This window comes from Bos indicus x Bos taurus, chromosome 7 (genome assembly GCF_003369695.1).
Source record: "Bos indicus x Bos taurus breed Angus x Brahman F1 hybrid chromosome 7, Bos_hybrid_MaternalHap_v2.0, whole genome shotgun sequence".
NCBI classification, from domain to species: domain Eukaryota; kingdom Metazoa; phylum Chordata; class Mammalia; order Artiodactyla; family Bovidae; genus Bos; species Bos indicus x Bos taurus.
This window is the reverse complement of record NC_040082.1, coordinates 20,728,882-20,753,660: the sequence shown is the minus strand read 5'-3', so window position 1 is coordinate 20,753,660 and position 24,779 is coordinate 20,728,882.

The following is a 24,779-nucleotide window of genomic DNA, read 5'->3' as shown; positions in this document are numbered from 1 at the left end:
AATACATTTTTATAAAATAGGAATATTCAAAATACGAGTAACATTCAAAATATTAGCAATAATGCTATATTACTATTTTTTTCAAAATATTTCAAAATCACTAAAAGTTAAAGTATACAAATTCCAGCTATTGAATTCTGACTATTCAGCATTTCTACTTTATTCTTTTATCATATAATCATCTTTGAAAAGTTAATCACTAATTAAATATTTGCCAATATTTAATAATTAATCAATAACAAATAACTACTTAGTTAAATACTAATTATAGAGTATAATCTGTACAGCATATTAAAAAGCAGAGACATCACTTTGCCAACAAAGGTCCATCTAGTCAAGGCTATGGTCTTTCCAGTGGTCACGTATGGATGTGAGAGTTGGACTGTGAAGAAAGCTGAGCGCCGAAGAATTGATGCTTTTGAACTGTGGTGTTGGAGAAGACTCTTGAGAGTCCCTTGGACTGCAAGGAGATCCAACCAGTCCATCCTAAAGGAGATCAGTCCTGGATGTTCATTGGAAGGACTGATGATGAAGCTGAAACTCCAGTACTTTGGGTACCTGATGCGAAGAACTGACTCATTTGAAAAGACCCTGATGCTGGGAAAGATTGAGGGCAGGAGGAGAAGGGGACAACAGAGGATGAGATGGCTGGATGGCATCACTGACTCGATGGACGTGAGTCTGGGTGAACTCCGGGAGTTGGTGATGGACAGGGAGGCCTGGCGTGCTGCGGTTCATGGGGTCGCAAAAGGGTCGGACACGACTGAGCGACTGAACTGAACTGAACCTGTACAGTGATTTTAAAATATACCCAGATTTTTTCTGACACTCTTCCCTCTACCAAGTGGATCCTAAATCCCCTTACCTTAAGTGTGGGCTGGACTCAGTGACTCACTTTTAATAAATACTGTGTGGCAAAAGTGATGGAAGCGACTAGGTCATTAAAGTCTCTAACTTCCTCGTTGCTCTCCAACTTGGATCACTTGCTCTGGGGAAAACCTGCTACCATGACACAAGGACACTCAAGCAGCCCTAAGATGAGATGCAGATACCAAGGAACTGAGTCCTCCTGCCAACAGCCAGTGAGGAATGGAGGCCCCTATCAACAGTTAAGTGAATGAGCCACATAAGAAGTGGACCCTCCTGTACCCGTAGAGCCTTTGGAGGACAGCAGCCCTGACTGATGTCTTGAGTGCAACCCTATGAGAGACCCCAAGCAAGAACCAGCTTGAACCAACTCCCAAGACCTGGGCCCACAGAAACTGTGTACAATAATAAACCTTTAAGTCATCTAAGTTTGGAATGATTTGTTGTACTAGCAATAGTTAACTAATACACTTACTGTGTCAGTAATTCCCAAAGTGTGGTTCCAAGACCAGCAGGATCAGCCTTTTCTGGGTACGTGATAGAAGCGCAGATTCTCAGGCTCTACCCGAGATGTACTGAATCAGGAACTCTCAGGATGCCAGGCAGCAATTTGTGTTTGAACAAGCCCCCTGTGTGATTCTGGGCTTCCCAGGTGGTACAAGTGTTAAAGACCCTGACTGCCAATGCAGATGACATAGGAGACGTGGGTTCAATCCCCGGGTGGGGAAAATCTCCTCAGGGGAGGTGGGTGCCGTCACAACCCACTCCACTATTCTTGCCTGGAGAATCCCCATGGACAGAGGAGCCTGGCGGACTACAGTCCATAGGGTTGCACAGAGTCAGACACGACGAGCCACTTAGCATGCACGCACATACAAGGTGGTTCTAACATACAGTAAAATTTGGGAAGCACTATGCTAAGCCCTCAATAATTCAGCTAACAGTGAACAAACCTCAAATCTCCTTAATAACAGACCTCACTCTCCACCTCCAGAGACACTTGTATTTATTCTTGGAATATGGTATAATCTTTCAGCATCAGATTGCAAACAAGCTTCATTCTCATGACAAAATGTCAGCTTGGAAAGGGCAGAGAATCCTCCTATCTCCACATTGTGCCTGGCACACAATCAATGTTAAATAAATATTACTTGACATGAATAACTGAATACACAACTATTGTTTTGTGAAGATTAAAATGAAGTCTTTCTTTTTTTTCTTTTCCATCTATCATCACTTGAACTCTTTTAAATTGACTTCAGCCAAGATCATGTTTGTTATGGTATCCATGGAAATAAGATGTTCCTAGTATACTAAAGTATATTAAAGTAGAGATTAAAATGACTAAGCCTGACTTCACAACAGACACTCACTTTGGTGGCTTGTGGAGTTGTCAAAAACAAAATGAAATTCATCAATTATCAGTAATGCACAATATGTCTCCCCAGTCCTTGTTAGGGATCTTATTAGATGTTTGAACACCAAAACAGAGCTTGAGGAACCTGGAAAATGCTAACGACTGCCTGACATTTGTTCTTATCATTCCTTTCTAAAACATATATTATTAGAATATAACTCCAACTGACTATAGGAGTGTTTAAAAACTAACAGGTAGTGATATGAAGTCCTCCAAATCAGCCAACTTGCTGAGTTCATAACACTAATTCTGTAACATCTTTAATTAATCAAATGAAAAAAATCTCTATCCATATAATTTGGAGTTACAAGGTGGAACAACTGTTTTTCCTAGTGGACACATCAGAGCCTTTGACATACACTAATGTGAAAACATGGACACTTTTAAAGGAGCAGCTTATAAAGCTAACACTTTAGTAAACACCACCCTATTGCAAACCTTCAACAACTTCTTTACTTTCAATTTGTAATTTTAACTTTTAAGTAAATTGTTTGATTTATAAACTGTATCTCTTCTTTGTGTGTGTGTATGTGTGTTAATCGCTCAGTCGTGTCCAACCCTTTGCTATCCCGTGAACTGTAGCCCACCAAGCTCTCCTGTCCCTGGAATTCTCCAGGCAAGAATACTGTTGAGTAGCCATTCCGTTTGCCAGAGGATCTTCCCAACCCAGCAATAGAACCCAGGTCTTCTGCATTCCAGGCGGACACCTTACTGTCTGAGCCACCAGGGAATCCCCTAGTGATATTTAAATCATTTAAATCATTACTTCCCATATGTCCTATATACTTAACTCCATCCCATTCCTATCTCCAAAAATATTATTATATATTCATTGATATTATTATTATATAAAGTAATTCTTTTTAGTATAAAGTACAACTTAGTTGTTAAAATGACATACCCAAAATCATATAAATATTTTCCCCTGGTTATTAATTTAAATAAAAACCATATAGAAATATTTTAACAGTTATAACAGCTCAAGGGAACAAGTTTATAAACTGTAATAGTCAAACCTTTTAAGAGTATAATAATCATCTATATAATTGTACTGACAATACTCTTAAGGCAATGATTTCCAACTACAGTGTGTTCCAACTGTTATCTGTAGCATATACATTCTAGATTGTCATCCTCATTCTCTGAGAACAAATATTCCACCCCATTCAGAAATGGGCTCCAGTACCCATGTATTCTGGTGCCATAGATCAGAATTAATTGGGCCAGATTTGGATACTAGACTAATATGTCCAGTCATATTCTCTTTCCAGGAAATTATATTTAGGAATAAGAAATTCTAGTTTGCCTCTACTAGGGTCAAAAAACTGAGTCCATATAAATTTGGGAACTTTGGGAATGACTCTATAGATAGAAAAGAAAAATCATTCTGCAAAGAAAACCAATAAAACATATATAACAAGGAAAGTGTATATGACCTTAGAAACGTACTTCATAAGTATCTATTTGTAAAAGCATGGTATGTGTTTATAATGGATGCTTTATTACACATTTAGCAGAGAAGTCCCTTCAGTTTGTCACTGCTTACCTGAAATGGTTATAAAGAAGTAGGTAAGTTGTGAGCTGCAAAATCATACTTAGAAACTTCTGGTTTAACAAAAATAAAAAATAAGGAAACAAAAACACTAAGAATTCTCCATTCTCCAAGGTCAAGCTTTCAAAGATCCTTTATCCACATCCAAAGCAGTAGCCCTACTTGTACAAATGGCTTTTGTGGCTGAGCCACATAAGAACTCAGGCTGCTCTATTTCTCTATGGGCAGATTCCATTATAGGTAATGGGGCCTTGTAAGGAAAAACTTACCTCTCTGTGTTTCTCCTTTGCTCTCACACTACTACCACACTCACAGCATTTCTGACACCAGATGCATGGGGCTTTGTCTCACACCAAACAATTCTTTGTGACACCAGCCAGGCATCCTGCAAGTCAGTTATGACACTAACCAGAATTAGTAAAGACTTAGTGCTACAATTCTGTCCCCAACTTTAGATGTCAATTATAAGCAGTAGGACCTTTCATTACACACAATTTCTGTCCAACATAGTATAAATTGGAAGTTCCTACAACCCCCTTCCTTGGGTTTGATCGTTTGCTGAAACAGCTCACAGAACTCAGGGTAACGTTTCCTTACATCTACCAGATTGTTATAAAGGATAGGATAAAGGATATATAGGAAGAGTCAGATGAAGTGATACATGAAGCAAGATCTGAAAGGATCTTCACACAGGAACATCAGTCTCCAAGGAGTTGAGATGTACCAATTCCAGGTACTTAGATGTATTTGCCAACCAAGAATCTCCCTAAATCCTGTACTGTGGGGATTTTATTGGAATTTGACCAAGTAGGCACAATGGAATATTAATTCTATCTTATTTCTGGAGAATGGAGATTAGGGCCAAAGTTTCAAGCTTTTAATTATGCCTTAGTCTTTCTAGTGATTGACTCGCAACCAGGAGTCCACTTAGAGACATCTCATTAGAACAAAACACATTCCTATCACTCAGGTATTTCAAGGCAATTCCAAGGATCTCAGGTTCAGTTCAGTATAGTTCAGTTCAGCCACTCAATCATGTCCAACTCTTTGCCATCCCATGAATTGCAGCACACCAGGCCTCCCTGTCCATCACCAACTCCCGGAGTTTACTCAGACTCACGTTCATGGAGTTGGTGATGCCATCTAGCCATCTCATCCTCTGGCATCCCCTTCTCCTCCTGCCCTCAATCCCTCCCAGCATCAGAGTCTTTTCCAATGAGTCAACCCTTCGCATGAGATGGCCAAAGTACTGGAGTTTCAGCTTTAGCATCATTCCTTCCAAAGAAATCTCAGGGCTGATCTCCTTCAGAATGGACTGATTGGATCTCCTTGCAGTCCAAGGGACTCTCAAGAGTCTTCTCCAACATCACAGTTCAAAAGCATCAATTCTTTGGCACTCAGCCTTCTTCACAGTCCAACTCTCACATCCATACATGACCACAGGAAAAACCATAGCCTTGACTAGATGAACCTTTGTTGGCAAAGTAATGTCTCTGCTTTTGAATATGCTATCTAGGTTGGTCATAACATTCCTTCCAAGGAGTAAGCGTCTTTTAATTTCATGGCTGCAGTCACCATCTGCAGTGATTTGGGAGCCCAGAAAAATAAAGTCTGACACTGTTTCCCCATCTATTTCCCATGAAGTGATGGGACCAGATGCCATGATCTTTGTTTTCTGAATGTTGAGCTTTAAGCCAACTTTTTCACTCTCCTCTTTCACTTTCATCAAGAGGCTTTTGAGTTCCTCTTCACTTTCTGCCATAAGGGTGGTGTCATCTGCATATCTGAGGTGATTGATATTTCTCCCAGCAATCTTGATTCCAGCTTGTGTTTCTTCCAGCCCAGCGTTTCTCATGATGTACTCTGCATAGAAGTTAAATAAGCAGAGTAACAATATACAGCCTTGACGTAATCCTTTTCCTATTTGGAACCAGTCTGTTGCTCCATGTCCAGTTCTAACTGTTGCTTCCTGACCTGCATACAAATTTCTCAAGAGGCAGGTCAGGTGGTCTGGTATTTCCATCTCTTTCAGAATTTTCCACAGTTTATTGTGATCCACACAGTCAAAGGCTTTGGCATAGTCAATAAAGCAGAAATAGATGCTTTTCTGGAACTCTCTTGCTTTTTCAATGATCCAGCAGATGTTGGCAATTTGATCTCTGGTTCCTCTGCCTTTTCTAAAACCAGCTTGAATATCTGGAAATTCATGGTTCACGTATTGCTGAAGCCTAGCTTGGAGAATTTTGAGCATTACTTTACTAGTGTGTGAGATGAGTGCACTTGTGCGGTAGTTTGAGCATTCATTGGCATTGCCTTTCTTTGGGATTGGAATGAAAACTGACCTTTTCCAGTCCTGTGGCAACTGCTGAGTTTTCCAAATTTGCTGGCATATTGAGTGCAGCACTTTCACAGCCTCATCTTTCAGGATTTGAAATAGATCAACTGGAATTCCATCACCTCCACTAGCTTTAGTCTTAGGAGCTCTGTCAGGAACCAAATTTTTTTAAGGTTTCACAACCCCACAGATAGAACAGTTTCTACCGTAACTACCATGAACTTCCACCATGAACTACCTGTGACTGACATGACCTGTTGAGAAAGCTAAAGATAAAACTTTATTAACCAAAACATATAATGTAGCTCACCTAACTTCAGAGGGAGTGGAAAGTTCACTCCTTTCAAACTCCTAAAAGTAGAATGTAATACTTATCACATTAAGACATAGTTTGCATTTGAATGCCTGATAATTCACATGTCTGGATAATAAGTAGAAAATACTCCTGCTCACCTCCATAGTCTCTTCTCAAGTGAGACTTCAAATCTGACCCAAACATTTCAGTTCATACACAGCACGTCCAACACTTCTGAGCTAGCTTCTTATGATATAGGCAAATTCACTAAGGGATTCTGGCACAGACACTAGCAACCTTCCAGAAATAAGAGGAAGATGATTTGTGTAAGCAAAAGAAATAGTGAGGCCTTGCTTTTCACATATATCTGCTACTCCTAAAGTCTATCAGTTTTGCATCTTTAGATTAAAAAGACCTTAAAATTACTTTAAATTTAGAAAGCAAATGTAAGCTCAGAAATTCCAGAGAGAATAGGAAAGAATCAAGACAATTAAAAGTACTCCTTTTCACTACCTAGAGATATCTATTTCTTATTATAGAGGACTTCAAAACATATTCAAAATTATCTAAATATTTGATACTAAGCACTTGATACATTTTATATTGTTGGGCATTTAAGGAGATTATAGTTTTTCTGTTGTTGTTCCATGTCCAGTTCTAACTGTTGCTTCCTGACCTGCATATAGGTTTCTCAAGAGGCAGGTCAGGTGGTCTGGTATTCCCATCTCTTTCAGAATTTTCCACAGTTTATTGTGATCCACACAGTCAAAGGCTTTGGCATAGTCAATAAAGCAGAAATAGATGCTTTTCTGGAACTCTCTTGCTTTTTCGATGATCCAGCAGAGGCTGGCAATTTGATCTCTGGTTCCTCTGCCTTTTCTAAAACCAGCTTGAACATCAGGAAGTTCACGGTTCACATATTGCTGAAGCCTGGCTTGGAGAATTTTGAGCATTACTTTACTAGCATGTGAGATGAGTGCAATTGTGTGGTAGTTTGAGCATTCTTTGGCATTGCCTTTCTTTGGGATTGGAATGAAAACTGACCTTTTGCAGTCCTGTGGCCACTGCTGAGTTTTCCAAATTTGCTGGCATATTGAGTGCAGCACTTTCACAGCATCATCTTTCAGGATTTGGAATAGCTCAACTGGAATTCCATCACCTCCACTAGCTTTGTTCATAGTGATGCTTTCTAAGGCCCACTTGACTTCACATTCCAGGATGTCTGGCTCTAGGTGAGTGATCACACCATCGTGATTATCTGGTCGTGAAGATCTTTTTTGTACAGTTCTTCTGTGTATTCTTGCCATCTCTTCTTAATATCTTCTGCTTCTGTTAGGTTAGGTCCATACCATTTCTGTCCTTTATCGAGCTCATCTTTGCATGAAATGTTCCTTTGGTATCTCTGATTTGGTTTCCAAATAGGAAAAGGAGTTCATCAAGGCTGTATATTGTCACCCTGTTTATTTAACTTATATGCAGAGTACATCATGAGAAACGCTGGGCTGGAAGAAACACAAGCTGGAATCAAGATTGCCAGGAGAAATATCAATCACCTCAGATATGCAGATGACACCACCCTTATGGCAGGAAGTGAAGAGGAACTCAAAAGCCTCTTGATGAAAGTGAAAGTGGAGAGTGAAAAAGTTGGCTTAAAGCTCAACATTCAGAAAACGAAGATCATGGCATCTGGTCCCATCACTTCATGGGAAATAGATGGGGAAACAGTGTCAGACTTTATTTTTCTGGGCTCCCAAATCACTGCAGATGGTGACTGCAGCCATGAAATTAAAAGACGCTGACTCCTTGGAAGGAAAGTTATGACCAACCTAGATAGCACATTCAAAAGCAGAGACATTACTTTGCCAACAAAGGTTCATCTAGTCAAGGCTATGGTTTTTCCTGTGGTCATGTATGGATGTGAGAGTTGGACTGTAAAGAAGGCTGAGCGCCGAAGAAGTGATGCTTTTGAACTGTGATGTTGGAGAAGACTCTTGAGAGTCCCTTGGACTGCAAGGAGATCCAACCAGTCCATTCTAAAGGAGATCAGCCCTGGGATTTCTTTGGAAGGAATGATGCTAAAGCTGAAACTTCAGTACTTTGGCCATCTCATGCGAAGAGTTGACTCATTGGAAAAGACTCATGCTGGGAGGGATTGGGGGCAAGAGGAGAAGGGGACGACAGAGGATAAGATGGCTGGATGGCATCACTGACTCGATGGACAGGAGTCTGAGTGAACTCCGGGAGTTGGTGATGGACAGGGAGGCCTGGTGTGCTGCGATTCATGGGGTCACAAAGAGTCGGACATGACTAAGCGACTGATCTGATCTGATCTTATAGTTTTTCTGCACTATAGATAATGATGCAATAGGAATTTGTATTCATCAATCTTTGTGCAAGTCTCTAAGTATCAGATTAGGTTAATAAAAACATAAAAATTAAATTTAGAAGTGTGGGCTTTCTTTAAGTTCTTAACGCATATTGCTGAACTGTAAAATCCATGAGGTCAGGAACTTTGTCATATTTGCTCCTCTATTTGTGTATGCTAAGTTGCTTCAGTTGTGTCTGACTCTTGCAACCCCATGGACTGTAGCCCACCAGGCTCCTCTGTCCATGGGATTCTTCAGGCAAGAATACTAGAGTGGGTTGACATGTCCTCCTCCAGGGGATCTCGTGACCCAGGAATCAACCAGTATCTCTTATGTCTCCAGCATTAGCAGGTGAGTTCTTTATCACTAGTGACATTTGGAAAGCTATTTGCCTCTCCTGGATCAGTAGAAAAGTGACTGGAACATAGGAGACCTTCACTAAGAATGTGCTAAATGAATGAATGAATATATTGCAAAGAAACTTTCCAAAGTAAACTGTACTTTCAAATATAATTCTTCCCTCAGAAAGTTAAGTCCATCACTTGTTACCATCCTGGTCTGATTCATTATTTAGCTCATTATTTCTTTCCTGATACTCACTAAAGGAAAATGTACATTTCATGAGAGCCATTTTCTAGGAAGTAGTAAAAAAGAGAAGGATACAAGTTTACTTTTACCTCTAATTCCCTCCCCTACATTTATCAGGGACCTTAGGATTCAACAATTTTTTGATAATTTTGCAGCAAAAAAGAGAAAAACCCCCCATAGGCTAAAAATACTTATATTTTTCTAAACCCCAGATAGGTGATAGATGCTCATAGGTAAATGAATATAAGTGCTATAAATTACTGCAGTGTGTGTGTGCATGTGTGCATGTGTGCCCACTAATGGGTACAATAATACAAATTACATTTTGACCCAGATTAAAAATTGTTTTAAAAAATTGTTCATATTTTTCAAATTAATCCACATCCAAAATGCATATATTGCTTTCCATTTCTAAATAGTACTATGATAAGATCAGCCTTTGACAAATTCTTTAGCTTGCCTGACTCACCTTTCTCTAATAATACAAAGTATACATGGAGTAGTTCGATATAGGGCTTCTATATCTCAATTTCTAAATTAAGACCTTTGATGGAGCTTTTAATAATACAGTTCCACACTCCTGGAATTATAAAGTTAAAAATTATTCTTTCTTTGCCTTTCAACAAATTTCATTTCTCCCCTCTGTGTGCATGTAAATTCTATTAATGCTAATGGAGGCAACGCACATGCATACGGAGTGGAATATATCTCTAAATCACACTTTAATCTTTAGCTACAATTCTGGCGCCTGTTCAAATGATACATGTGCCTCAAATACACACTGTATGTCTGTTGTTTCCTGTCTGGATATTAAAATTTATTCATGTATTTTTAGTAGCTATTACAATATTTTGGCCAACAAATTTTCTTATTATTATTATACATGTGTTGAGTTTTAACTGGGTGCTAGATGCAACTGTAAACAGTCCTGATTTATTATAATATAATTAGAATGTAAATTCAATTCCTGACCAGGTTATATTTGTTTTAAAAAATGGAAATTTTCTGTTGTTTTCCACCTGGTTAAACATATGTAGTAAAGAGAAAACATAATGCAAACAAAATAAATATAAGTAACCTGGTTGCTTGTTTCTGTACTGAATCATGGTTATCCTTACATAATTTAAAAAAAATTTAATCCATGCATTTAAAACCTAGTTAAAAGATATTATATTAAGTTTACTAAAAATACCAAAATTATTATATTAACCATACTTTTTGAACAAAGTGGCTAGCTAAATAATTTTGCATTATTTTTACATAATCTTAATTGATGTTCTGTAAAACCACATAGCCATTTCTCAACAGAGCCCTATGCATCTCCGTATTTACATTTTTTTCTTTACTTTTCCACTTTTTATGATGTTGCCCCAAAAGGTTAAAAAAAGATGATCCTGAAATATGTAAAACATAGCATAGTCAAAATTTATATAATTTGAAGTGAAGAAAAATGGTAAAATTTCTCTACAATTTGATCTTTTCTTATTCTGAAGTCTTATACTAGTAGGAAAAATGTTCCCAATTTAAATGTAATCCAGTCTATTTGCATTTTCGAATGTGAATATTCAGTCAGTGCAAAGTTCAAAATCTCTGTCAGATCTGTTTTTCCTCCAACTTTCCCTTTCCTTTCCAGAAACAGTAGAGGGAGTATGAAGGCTTCACATGCCTAGATGATGTAGGAAAGCTCTCGTGATCCATGCAGTTTTGTCAATTCTTTTGGTAACTGCCTAAACAGTCATTGGCTTCAACCGGTCTTCAGGCATCAAATCTACCTTCTGGAGGAATTTCAAATTATATGGTACTCACATGCCGTCTCAGACACTTAACTTACCCCATCCTTCAGGCATTTAATCTCTTAAAAAGAGGCATGTTGAATGCGGCTAAACTCCAATTTCAGCATTTCTCTAAAAACCTTCAGTTCAGTTCAGTCGCTCCGTCATGTCCGACCCTTTGCAACCCAATTGACTGCACCAGGTCAGGCTTCCCTGTTCATCACCAACTCCTGGAGCTTGCTCAAACTCATCTCCAGAGTCAGTAACACCATCCAACCATCTCATCCTTTGTCGTCCCCTTCTCCTCCCCTCTTCAATCTTTCCCAGCATCAGGGTCTTTTCAAATGAGTCAGTTCTTCAAATCAGGTAGCCAAAGTATTGGAGTTTCAGCTTCAGCATCAGTCCTTGCAATGAATATTCAGGATTGATTTCCTTTAGGATGGACTGGTTGGATCTTCTTGCAGTCCAACGGACTCTCAAGAGTCCTCTCCAACCCCACAGTTCAAAAGCATCAATTCTTCGGTGTTCAGTTTTGTTTATAGTCCAACTCTCACATCCACACATGACTACTGGAAAAACGATAGCTTTGACTAGACAGAGCTTTGTCAGCAAAGTAATGTCTCTGCTTTTTAATATGCTGTCTAGGTTTTAATATGCTGTCATAGATTTTCTTCCAAGGAGCGAGCGTCTTTTCATTTCATGGCTGCAGTCACCATCTGCAGTGATTTTGGAGCCCAGGAAAATAAAGTCTGTCACTGTTTCCATTGTTTCCCCATCTATCTGACATGAAGTGATGCAACCGAATGCCATGATCTTCATTTTTTGAATGCTGAGTTTTAAGCCAGCTTTTTTACTCTCCTCTTTCACTGTCATCAAAAGGCTCTTTAATTCCTCTTTGCTTTCTGCCATAGGATGCTGTTATCTGCATATATGAGGTTATTGATATTTCTTCCGGCAATCTTGATTCCAGCTAGTGCTTCATCCAGTCCAGCATTTCCCATGATGTACTCTGCACAGAAGTTAAATTAGCAGGGTGACAATATACATCCTTGACATACTCCTTTCCCAGCTTGGAACCACTCCATTGTTCCATGTCCGGTTCTAACTGTTGTTTCTTGACCTGCAGGTAAGGTGATGAGGTATTCCCATTGCTTGAAGAATTTTCCACAGTTTGTTGTGATTCACACAGTCAAAGGATTTAGGGCAGCCAATGAGACAGAAGAATTTTTCTGGAATTCCCTTGCTTTTTCTATGATCCAACATATGTTGGCAATTTGATTTCTGGTTCTTCTGTCTTTTCAAAACCCAGCTTTGAAGTTCTCAGTTCATGTACTGTTGAAGCCTAACTTGGACCATTTTGAGCAATACTTTGCTGGAGTGTGAGATGAGCGCAATTGTGCAGTAGTTTGAACAATCTTTGGCATTGCCTTTCTTTGAGATTGGAATGAAAACTGACCTTTTCCAGTCCTGTGGCCACTGCTGAGGTTTCCAAATTTGCTGGCATATTGAGTGCAGCACTTTCACAGCATCATCTTTCAGGATTTGAAATAGCTCAGCCGGAATTCCATCACCTCCACTAGCTTTGTTCATAGTGATGCTTTCCAAGGTCCACTTGACTTCACATTCCAAGATGTCTGGCTCTAGGTGAGTGATCACACCATCGTGATTATCTGGGTCATGAAGAATTTTTTTGTACAGTTCTTCTGTGTATTCTTGCCACCTCCTCTTAATATCTTCTGCTTCTGTTAGGTCCATCCATTTCTGTGCTTTATTGAGCCCATCTTTGCATGAAAATGTTCCCTTGGTATCTCTAATTTTCTTGAAGAGATTTCTAGTCTTTTCCATTCTATTGTTTCCCTCTATTCTTTGCACTGATCACCGAGGAAGGCTTCTTATCTCTCCTTGCTATTCTTTGGAACTCTGCCTTCAAATAGGTATATCTTTCCTTTTCTCCTTTGCTTTTAGCTTCTCTTCTTTTCACAGCTATATGTAAGGCCTCCTCAGAAAACCATTTTGCCTTTTCGTATTTCTTTTTCTTGGGGATGGTCTTGATCCTTGTCACCTGTAATGTCACAAACCTCCATCCATAATTCTCCAGGCACTCTGTCTATCAGATCTAATCCCTTGAATCTATTTGTCATTTCTACTGTATAATCATAAGGGATATGATTTAGGTCATACCTCAATGCTTTAGTGGTTTTCCCTACTTTCTTCAATTTCAGTCTGAATTTTGCAATAAGGAGTTTATGATCTGAGCCACAGTCAGCTCCCGGTCTTGCTTTTTGCTGACTGTATAGAGCTTCTGCAGCTTCAGCTGCAAAGAATATAATCAATCTGATTTCAATATTGACCATCTGGTGATGTCCATGTGTAGAGTCTTTTCTTGTGTTGTTAGAAGAGGGTGTTTGCTATGACCAGTGTGTTCTCTTGGCAAAATTCTGTTAGCCTTTGCCCTGCTTCATTCTGTACTCCAAGGCCAAACTGCCTGTTAGTCCAGGTATCTCTTGACTTCACTTTTGCATTCCAGTCCCCTATGATGAAAAGGACATCTTTTGGGGGTGTTAGTTCTAGAAGGTCTTGTAGGTCATCACAGAACTGTTCAGCTTTTTTGGCATTAGTGCTTGGGGCATAGACTTGGATTACTCTGATATTGAATGGTTTGCCTTGGAAATGAACACTGATTATTCTGTCCTTTTTGAGACTGCACCTAAGTATTGCATTTCAGACTCTTGTTGACCATGAGGGCTTCTCCATTTCTTCTAAGGGATTCTAGCCTACAGTAGTAGATATAGTGGTCATCTGAATTAAATTCGCCTATCTGGTCCATTTTAGTTCACTGATTCCTAAAATGTCGATGTTCACTCTTGCCATCTCCTGTTTAACCACTTCCAATTTGCCTTGATTCATGGACCTAACATTCCAGGTTCCTATGCAATATTGTTCTTTGAGCATTGGACTTTGCTTCCATCACCAGCCACATCCACAACTGGGCATTGTTTTCATTTTGACTCAGTCTTTTCATGGTTTCTGGAGCTATTTCTCCACTCTTCTCCTGTAGCATTTCAAGAACCTACCAACCTAGGGAGTTCATCTTTCAGTGTCCTATCTTTTTGCCTTTTCATACTGTTCATGGGGTTCTCAAGGCAGGAATACTGAAGTGATTTGCCACTCCCTTTGACAGTGGACCACTTTTTGTCAGAACTCTCCACCATGACCCATCCGTCTTGGGTAGCCCTACATGGCATGGCTCATAGTCTCACTGAGTTAAACAAGGCTGTGATTCAAATGGTCAGTTTGGTTAGTTTTCTGTAATTGTGGTTTCCATCCTGTTTGTGCTCTGATGGATAAGGATAAGAGGCTTGGGGAAGCTTCCTGATGGGAGGGACTGGCTGTGGGGGAATCGGGTCTTGCTCTGATGGGCAAGGAGGGTAAATCTTTAATCCAATTTTCTGTTGATGGGTGGGGCTGTGTTCCCTCCCTCAGGCCAAACCATGGTAGGGGTAAGTCCTTCAAAAGGACTTATGCCAAGGCTGTTGTATTCAGTTCCCTGACCCCATGCAGGCCACTGTCGGCCCACCCTTCTGCCGGAGACTCCTGGACGTGCACAGGCAAGTCTGGTTCCGTCTCTTGTGAGGTCGCTGCTCTTCTCTCCAGGGTCCTGGGACACACAGTGTTTTGTTCGTGCCCTCCAAGAGTCTGATCCCCTAGTCCTGTGGAAGTTCTGTAATCAAGTCCCACTGGCCAGTTCTCAGTCCCTTTGCCAAATCCCCAGGTTGGGAAATCTGTTGTGGACCCTAGAACTTTCTTAACAGTGAATTTCTGTGGCATAATTGTTCTGAAGGTTGTGGGTCGTCTAAGAGACTTGCAATGTCCTAAACCAAGTCTTAAGAAACCAAGACTAAGGGTCCTTTTTACTAGGAACCTATGTGCTTCCATCATCCTTAACCTCTGCCTGCAAGGCCCCTCCCTAAGTTTAAACCCCAAGGTGGGGAGCCAGGACTTCCATCACTGACCTTTCACTGCCTTTCTCTCTCTCATTCTCTCAGTGAAAGAATTTTCTACCTTCCCTTCCTATCACACCAGAACTGTGGCTAAAATGTAGGTTTCTTCTTTCCAATTCCATGGCATTTGCCCTTCTCTTCCCTTGTTCCTTGCTAACATAATCCTGACTTTACTCAGGTATGAGATGTGTTTCAGGGGAGACTGAGCCCCTTCTCAACTTCAAAGAGCATTCTTTGGATGAAGCAACCATGGTAATTCATTACACTGGCAACCTGAGGAACGACATGTGACACAATTATGATCAAGAAATGTGAGTAGACACAGGCTGGTGCTTCTGGTAAAATGTTCAAATGTGAATGTCTTCTTCTTCCATGTAGCTCTTAGACATTGCTTATGAAGACATAAGGCCTTGAACTGCTGCAGTTGGTTATCTTGCACCTAAGACAAGAGTAGCCACCATGCTAAGAATGGCACACAGGATAAGCACACAAAAAAATCTGGTCCCTCGTAATATCATTGAGCCATTAAACACTCTACCTAAAACCTGAAGATTTCTTTTTATGTGAGAGAATATTTCCTTATGGTTAAACACTTTTTGTTGGCTATTACTTAGCCAAAAGCATACTATTGGATTATATCTTCCCTGGGATAAAAATATCAGAAGGGCCACAGGGTGAGAAATCAGAGACTAGACAAGGAATATTATAAGGAAATATAGTATAAAAAAATATTACACCCATAACAAGTACAGGCTGTCAAATGAGGTGATATAAAGTGATACAAATATGTAGTATCACTTCACAATTCTGAGTGGGCTCAGCTACAAGAGTTATTGGTGAATTCAGGTTTCCACCCAGGAGTAATGAGTTCCAATTAGCTACCTGGACACTACTGAGGCTAGATTTAATCTACTCTGAATTTAAAAAGAGTGCCCAAAGTGTTAACATCCCCTATTTGGTGGCATCTTTGATAGAGACCCAGATGTCTACAGTGCTTGAAAGGGAACTCAAGACAGTTCTTAATGACACAGATTAAAAAAAATAAATAAATAAACAAGAGATAACTGATTTATCAGATGCTGCCTTCCATTTTTTTGTTGTTTGTGCTTTTTTTCAAACTTATAAATACACATAGTTTATGGAATCAACGAGTTCCACAAAGTTTTCACTCAGTTCAGTTCAGTTCAGCTCAGTCGCTCAGTCGTGTCCAACTCTTTGGGACCCCATGGACCACAGCATGCCAGGCCTCCCTGTCCATCACCAACTCCCAGAGTTCACCCAAACTCATGTCCATTAAGTCAGTGATGCCATCCAACCATCTCATCCTCTGTTGTCCACTTCTCCTCCTGCCCTCAATCTTTCCCAACATCAAGGTTTTTTCAAATGAGTCAGCTCTTCGCATCGGGTGGCCAAAGTTTTGGAGTTTCAGCTTCAACATCAGTCCTTCCAATGAATATTCAGGACTGATCTTCCTTAGGATGGACTGCGTGGATCTCCTTGCAGTCCAAGGGACTCTCAAGAGTCTTCTCACCACAGTTCAAAAGCATTAATTCTTTGGTGCTCAGCTTTCTTTATAGTCCAACTCTCACATCCATACATGACTACTGGAAAAACGATAGCCTTGACTAGATGGACCTTTGTTGACAAAGTAATGTCTCTGCTTTTTAATATGCTGTCTAGGTTGGTCATAACTTTCCTTCCAAGGAGTAAGTGTCTTTTAATTTCATGGCTGTAATCACCATCCGCAGTGATTTTGGAGCCCCAAAAAATAAAGTCAGCCACTGTTTCCACTGTTACCCCATCTATTTCATTAGAGGAAACAAAAAGCAATCTCTCTTCCCTACTATCATATCCTGCTTCCCAGAGGCAACCACGCTTAGCTCTTTGAGGTGAACCTTTTGGAATGTAATAATTAATTTGCTAGGGCTGCCATAACAAAATACCATAGGTTGTGCCTTAAATAAAAGAAATTTACTTTCTCACAGTTCTAGAGGCTACAAGTCTTAAGAGATCAAAGTGTCTGCAGGTTTGGTTTCTCCTAAGGCATCTCTCCTTGACTTGCCCTTTCTGTGTGCCATCTGTGAGGAAGACACACTTGCCCTCACATATCCTTTTCTCTGTGTCCATGCATGCCTGGTGTCTCTCCGTGCATGCCCTAGTGTTTTCTTATAAAGACACCAATCAGATTAGACTGAGGCCTACCCTGAAGCCCTTGCTTTAATTTAATTACCTCTTTAAAGGCCCCAGCTCCAAATATTCATTCTAAAGTACTAGAAATTAAGGCTCCCACATATGAATTTGGTGGTGGAGATGGGCACAATTCAGTCCATAACAGGTAACATAAATTGAAAATATTTACATCACAGCTACTGTAGAGCAGTACAGTGGTGGTCTAATCTTACCTATTCATTATCCTCACAGTAACTATGTGTGATGTGTATTACCATTATCTCCTTTTTAAAGATGACTACTAATGTACAGACAAATCAAGTAACTTGTTTAAGGTCATAGTGCTGGAAAGTAGCTATCATTCAAACCTAGACAGTTTCAATCCAAAGTTTATGTTTTAATACTCAAGTATGCTCCATTCTTATAGTGCTACTTCTCTCTATAGAAAATGAGCATTTAGTTCTCTAATCCTATCAAATACAGACACGTGAACAGTCTTCCCTCACCCTTTCAAATTATTATTTCATTAATTTTGGCTAGATCAATATTCAGCATTTACCTTTTGTGAGTATGTATGTGATTTTATCGGAGAAGACAATGGCACCCCACTCCAGTACTCTTGCCTGGAAAATCCCATGGATGGAGGAGCCTGGTAGGATGCAGTCCTTGGGGTCACTAAGAGTCGGACATGATTGAGCGATTTCACTTTAATTTTTCACTTTCATGCATTGGAGAAGGAAATGGCAACCCACTCCAGTGTTCTTGCCTGGAGAATCCCAGGGATGGGGGAGCCTGGTGGGCTGCTGTCTATGGGGTCACACAGAGTCAGACACAAATGAAGCGACTTAGCAGTAGCAGCAGCATGTGATTTTATAGTTAGGCAATAAAGACGTTATTTTTCTTTCTTGCATAAAATTTCATTTCCCTGGAGTTAATATTAATAGCGATCTTGTTTTTACATTTGCTTAGTTTTATGTGTAGTTATCGGGTGCACAGTGGGATGATGGTGGCAGGGACAGGGATGGGCGCTGGCCTGCAGACCCAGCATGAGCGAAGTTCCCTGCAGAAAACGTGATGACTCAACATTCAGGAAACTCAGAAAACTAAAACCGTGGCATCTGGTCCCATCACTTCATGGTAAATAGATGGAGAAACAGTGGAAACAGTGACAGACTTTATTTTGGGGGGGGGGCTCCAAAATCACTGCAGATAGTGACTGCAGCCATGAAATTAAAAGATGCTTGCTCCTTGGAAGGAAGGTTATGACCAACCTAGACAGCATATTAAAAAACAAAGACATTACTTTGCCAACAAAGGTCCGTCTAGTCAAGGCTATGGTTTTTCCAGTAGTCATGTATGGATGGGAGAGTTGGACTATAAAGAAAGCTGAGCACCGAAGAATTGATGCTTTTGAACTGTGGTGTTGGAGAACACTCTTGAGAGTCCCTTAAACAGCAAGTAGATCCAACCAATCCATCCTAAAGGAAATCAGTCCTGAATATTCATTGAAAAGACTGATGTTGAAGCTGAAACTCCAATACTTTGGCCACCTGATTTGAAGAACTGACTCATTTGAAAAGACCCTGATGCTGGGAAAGATTGAAGGCAGGAGGAGAAGGGGATGACAGAGGATGAGATGGTTGGATGGCATTACCAACTCAATGGACATGAGTTTGAGTAAACTCCGGGAGTTGGTGATGGACAGGGAGGCCTGGTGTGGTGTAGTCCATGGGGTCCCAAAGAGTCAGACACGACTGAGTGGCTGAACTGATGTGTAATTATCAGGGATTTCCCAGGTGGCACTAGTGGTAAAGAACCTGCCTGCCAATGCAGGAGACATAGAAAGACACACATTTAATCCCTGGGTGGGAAAGATCCCTTGGAGGAGGGCAGGCAACCCACTCCAGTATTCTTGCCTGGAGAACCCATTGGACATAGGAGCCTGGTGGGCTATGGTCTATAGGGTCACAAAGAGTCAGACACAACTGAAGCGACTTACCATGCACACACATGTGCAGTTATCACTAATTTAACCCCAAATTCTCTGAAAATTATTAAATCTCTCCTCAATTTTTTATTCACAGTAGGTATTCCAGTGATCTCATCTTGAATAATTTCTGCCAGAGCGTTCAGACTTGCTTGAATCTGGATTGGTCACTCTCTAAAGCCTAGGGCACAATTAACATCTTGGTATTTGCTTAACCCACATCACAGAGATTTTGCTTTGCTTCTTTCATAGCTACATCTTAAAGTTTCTTACTATATGTCCTCATTTCAGAGGATTTTATTTTTCAGGAGCTTCCAAAGAAGACAAATGGGGAGGTAAAATTTTTGAGAACTTGGAGGTCTCCAAATGTCAATCCTATCTCATAAGAGTTTGACTCACTATGGAATATCTAGGCTTCCCTGGTGGCTCAGACACTAAAGAATTCACCTGCAATGCGGGAGACCCAAGTTTGATCCCTGGGTCAGGAAGATCCCCTGGAGAAGCAAATGACTTACCCGCTCTAGTATTCTTGCCTGGAGAATTCCATGGACAGAGGCTATAGTTGCAGGCAGTTGGATATGACTGAGCAACTTACATTTTCATGGAATATCTGCATCGAAGTCATTTTTCTTCTCCATTTTGAATCTAATGATACACAGTCCTCAAGCTTCCAGTGTGCTAAGAAATGATTCTGATTCTTAATATTTTATGACTATCTATTCTCTCCAGAAAGTTACAGAATCTTCTTTTTGCATCCCAGTATCCTGAAATTTTGCTGTGAGGTACCCTAATTCACAACTGGGCTGCTTGGATCTCAACCTGAAAATTCATATCCTTAAATTTTGAGAAATGTTATTATTTTGTTGGTGGTGATTACTTCCCCCTTATTTTCCCTCATGACAATCATTTCCTCTGTGGTGTCTTTCTGAAGCTTTTTTTATTCAGATGCCACATATTTAGACTGATCTTAAGAACACCTTTTTTTTCCTCTTTGTCCTTTTGCTCTACTTTCTGAGATTTCTTAAACTTTATCTTTCAACATATTTATTCAGTTTTTATTTTCATTTCTACCATTATATTTTTAACTTTTAGAAGCTCTTTTATATTCTTTCAATTTTTCCTCTTGTGGTGTCTTGCTTTTGCATCATGGATGTAGTATCTTCTCTAATTTATCTAAGGTTATCCATTTTTCCATTTTTCCCATTTAGATTCTAAGTAGGGTTTCCCAAGGCTGAGATTTAGGTGCAGGTGGTCAATTGGGGACCACCTTCAGGAACAATACCTTCAAGGAAGTGAGGAAGGCAGGACTGGACTGACAAAGAAGATGACCCATGATGCAGTCACCACAGCCAATCTCACAGGGAGTTTTGAAGCTGGAATGGCTCTTTAGAGTTGTTTCCCATTTTTGTCCCCAACTGGGGCAAGGGAACCACGTCTTTGTGACACCCTCCATCTCAAACAGACTGCATGTGGGCTGCTCTGAGGAAAGGATATAACCCTAGGCAAAGTGAAATAGAAGGTCTTGGTATTCAGTTTGCAAATGCTTAATAATCACTTTGTTTTCAGCAAGTTACTTACAACGCTCCCCGTACCCCTACCTCCTCCTGGTACATCTTAATCCAAAGAGTTTTGTGGGATTTTTTTTTTTTTTAACCCAGTTCAGAAACTAAACCTTAAGATTGGGGAAGGGAATTTGCCTGGCTGTGCAACTGGGAACTGCTTTAAGAAGCTTTCAACTATTCTTCCTATTTTTAGCCCCACCTTCCATCTCATTTCCAGAGGTAACTGGAGAAGCCAATTCCTGGTCCTTCAGGATATTCTGCAACATGAAAGCTTCTGTTTTTCCCACTGTCAGCAAAGAATCTGGCTCTCTGGGTCTGCTGAGTCAGTACCATTCATTCATCTGTTTTCCAGCTTCCAGAAATTTGCTATTTCTTCCTCTTCCAGTCTGTCCTTGTGGGTATATGCCTTTTTAAAAATATCCCTTTACTGTCATTTTAGGAAGCAAAAGTATATGTGTCTACTTAATCTCTTACATATTTTCTCTCTTTCTCAGATACGCATTTTAAAAATAGGTCGTATATTCTCCTGGCTCTAAAGAAAATGTCTTTTTTACCCATCTCTGAGCTACCCAGTTACCTCTTTTGCCTACAATTCCAAGCAGGAAATCACTTGTATCAGTCCTCTTTGTAGCCTTTATTAGTATAAAAGGAAATATGCATATTCTCTTTCCTTTTTAGACAAAAGATGGCTTAAGACTGTTCTGCACCTTGCAGTTTTCATTTAATATTGCTTAAAGTTCTTTGCCTATCAGTGTAGAGCTTGCTCATTCTTTTCAACAGCTGTATAATAATCTATTTAACCAACCAACCACCTATCAGATGGCATTTATTTCCATTTTTTGCTATAACAAACCTATGAATAACCTCAAACATAAACAATGTTGCATGTGCACAAGTATATCCACAGGCTAAATTCTAAGCAACTTGTTGCTAGGTCAAGTAGTGTCTATCATTTACAGTGCTGATAGATATTGTCCACAGGTGGTTGTACCAATTTTTAATCCCAGCAGTGGAAGAATGTCTGGTTTATTTATTTATCCCCCCAACATATACACTTTTTAGTGTCTAACAAAGTATATTACAAAAATAACTAGGTGAAACTGGTATCTCAGAGTACTTTAACTTGGCATTTCTTTCAGTATGGGTAGGACTTTTCCTATATCTGAGTCCCATTTTCATCTCATTTTGCTTGAGTTACATTCAGTCCTTCATAGAGTCAAAACTTTTCTTTGGGGAGAAAAATTGTGTGTGAGTGTGTAAACAGAAATTCAAAGGCATCATTAAAACACTGTTGAGCCAAGTGGATTATTATGATATCAACAAAAAATATCTCTTGCCACATCTACAATACCATGTATTCACATTTTCTAAGGATAAGGGAAATTATCCAAATACTTTATCTAGAGCGAGGCATTCCTCATACAGAAGAACATGTCTAGTCAGAAGACACACTAACTCAAATTATGAGTTCACTTGTTTTGGTCAAGAAATATGCTTGGAAAGATGGTTGGTCCATATCTGGACTACCTTAAAATCAACTGTGGTATTGCAGAGAAAATGCTGGGCTTAGAATAAGAAGGCAGAGTACATTACATTAGTCAGGTCAGGTAATCATTCTCAGCCTCAATTTCCTAATCTGAAAAATGGAGACAGTAATGCCTTGCCCCACAGAATTTGTAAACTGTTCACCACTGAAAACCATTAATGTAAATTACTTCTAATCAATAAATTCAGGAAGGAGGAGCAATGCAAATCAGGTAAAAACACCTTGAATATAAAAACAAATATTTGAACCATAAAAAAGTAAGGCATATTAAGAAATATGAGCATAAACAAATAGTACCTGATGCTAAGAAAGCATGTATAATCAGAAGGCACAAAAGAGAATGTCCTCACAACTAGAAGTGAGACAAAAGATTTACCAATTTGGTGATTATATCACTTACTCACTTCATGATTATAAATATTAGCTTGGTGCAAAAGTAATTTCAGTTTTGCATTCTTGAACTTTGCCATTTGATATTGGAATACATTCTTAAATGTGGTTATGTTATATATGATTTTAATGCACATTTCTTGCTTTATGTTTTCTTGCTAATAACATTGCTGCTGCTGCTGCTGCTAAGTCACTTCAGTTGTGTCCGACTCTGTGCGACCCCATAGACGGCAGCCCACCAGGCTCCCCTGTCCCTGGGATTCTCCAGGCAAGAACACTGGAGTGGGTTGCCATTTCCTTCTCCAATGCATGAAAGTGAAAAGTGAAAGTGAAGTCACTCAGTCGTGTCCAACCCTCAGCAACCCCATGGACTGCAGCCTTCCAGGCTCCTCCATCCTTGGGATTTTCCAGGCAAGAGTACTGGAGTGGGGTGCCATTGCCTTCTCCATGCTAATGACATTACTTGCTGTTTATTTTATACTTATTTTAGACTATAGAAATTACATTAGACAAAAAGCAAATCTGAGTGATTTTTTTTAATTCAAGCTCAAAATGGGTTGTAAAGCAGCAGAGACAACTCACAACATCAACAACACATTTGGCCCAGGAACTCCTAACAAATGTATAGTGCAGTGGTGTTTCAAGCAGTTTTGCAAAGATGAGAGAGCCTTGAAGATAAGAAGCATAGTGGTCAGCCACTGCAAGTTGACAACAGCAAACTGAGAGCAATCATCAAAGCTGACCTTCTTACAACTACACGAGAAACTGCCGAAGAACTCAACATCGACCATTCTATGATCATCCAGCATTTGCAGCAAATTGGAAAAGTGAAAAAGTGGGTGATTCATAAGCTGACCACAAATCAAAAAAACTGTCATTTTTGAAGTGTCATCCATCTTCTTATTTACACAACAATGAATCATTTCTCGATCTGATTGTAACAAAAAGTGGATTTTATATAATAACCAGTGACAACATACACAGTGGTTGGACTGAGAAGAAGCTCTAATGCACTTCCCAAAGCTAAATTTGCACCAAAAAAGGTCCTGGTCACCGTTTGGTGGCCTACTACCCATCTAGTCCACTACAGCTTTCTGAATCCAGGTGAAACCATTACATCTGAGAAGTATGCTCAGCAAAGCAAAAACTGCAATGCCTGCACCCAGCATCAGCCAACAGAATAACCCCAATTATTCTCTACAACACCTGCACTTCAAAACAACCAGCACTTCAAAAGTTGAACAAATCTGGCTACAGAGTTTTGCCTCATCCACCATATCCACTGACCTCTCGCCAACCACCTACCACTTCTTCAAGCATCTCAACAACTTTTTGCAGTGATAACGCTTCCACAACCAGCAGGAGGCAGAAAATACTTTCCGAGCATTCACTGAATTGCAAAGCACTGATTTTTACACCACAGAAGTAAACAAACTTATTTCTTATTAGCAAAATGTGTTGATTGTAATGGTTCCTATTTTGATTAATAAAAATGTAAAAATCAGCCTAGTTATAATGATTTAAAATCCAAACGCTGAAACTGCTATTACTTTTGTACCAACCTAATATTATAGTATAAGCTAAAATGTTTCATAAGAATTATAAGCCTTTACATCACAGACAAAAGCCAGTAGAGTAGCAAAAATATATACTGAATTGGCAATATTTAGAAACATGTTTTGTGAAAAAGGTTCTTCTGTTTTATGTAGGTCTGCTGCTGCTGCTGCTGCTGCTAAGTCACTTCAGTCGTGTCCGACTCTGTGCGACCCCATAGACGGCAGCCCACCAGACTCCCCCGTCCCTGGGATTCTCCAGGCAAGAACACTGGAGTGGGTTGCCATTTCCTTCCCCAATGCATTAAAGTGAAAAGTGAAAGTGAAGTCGCTCAGTCATGTCCGACCCTCAGCGACCCCATGGACTGCAGTCTTCAAA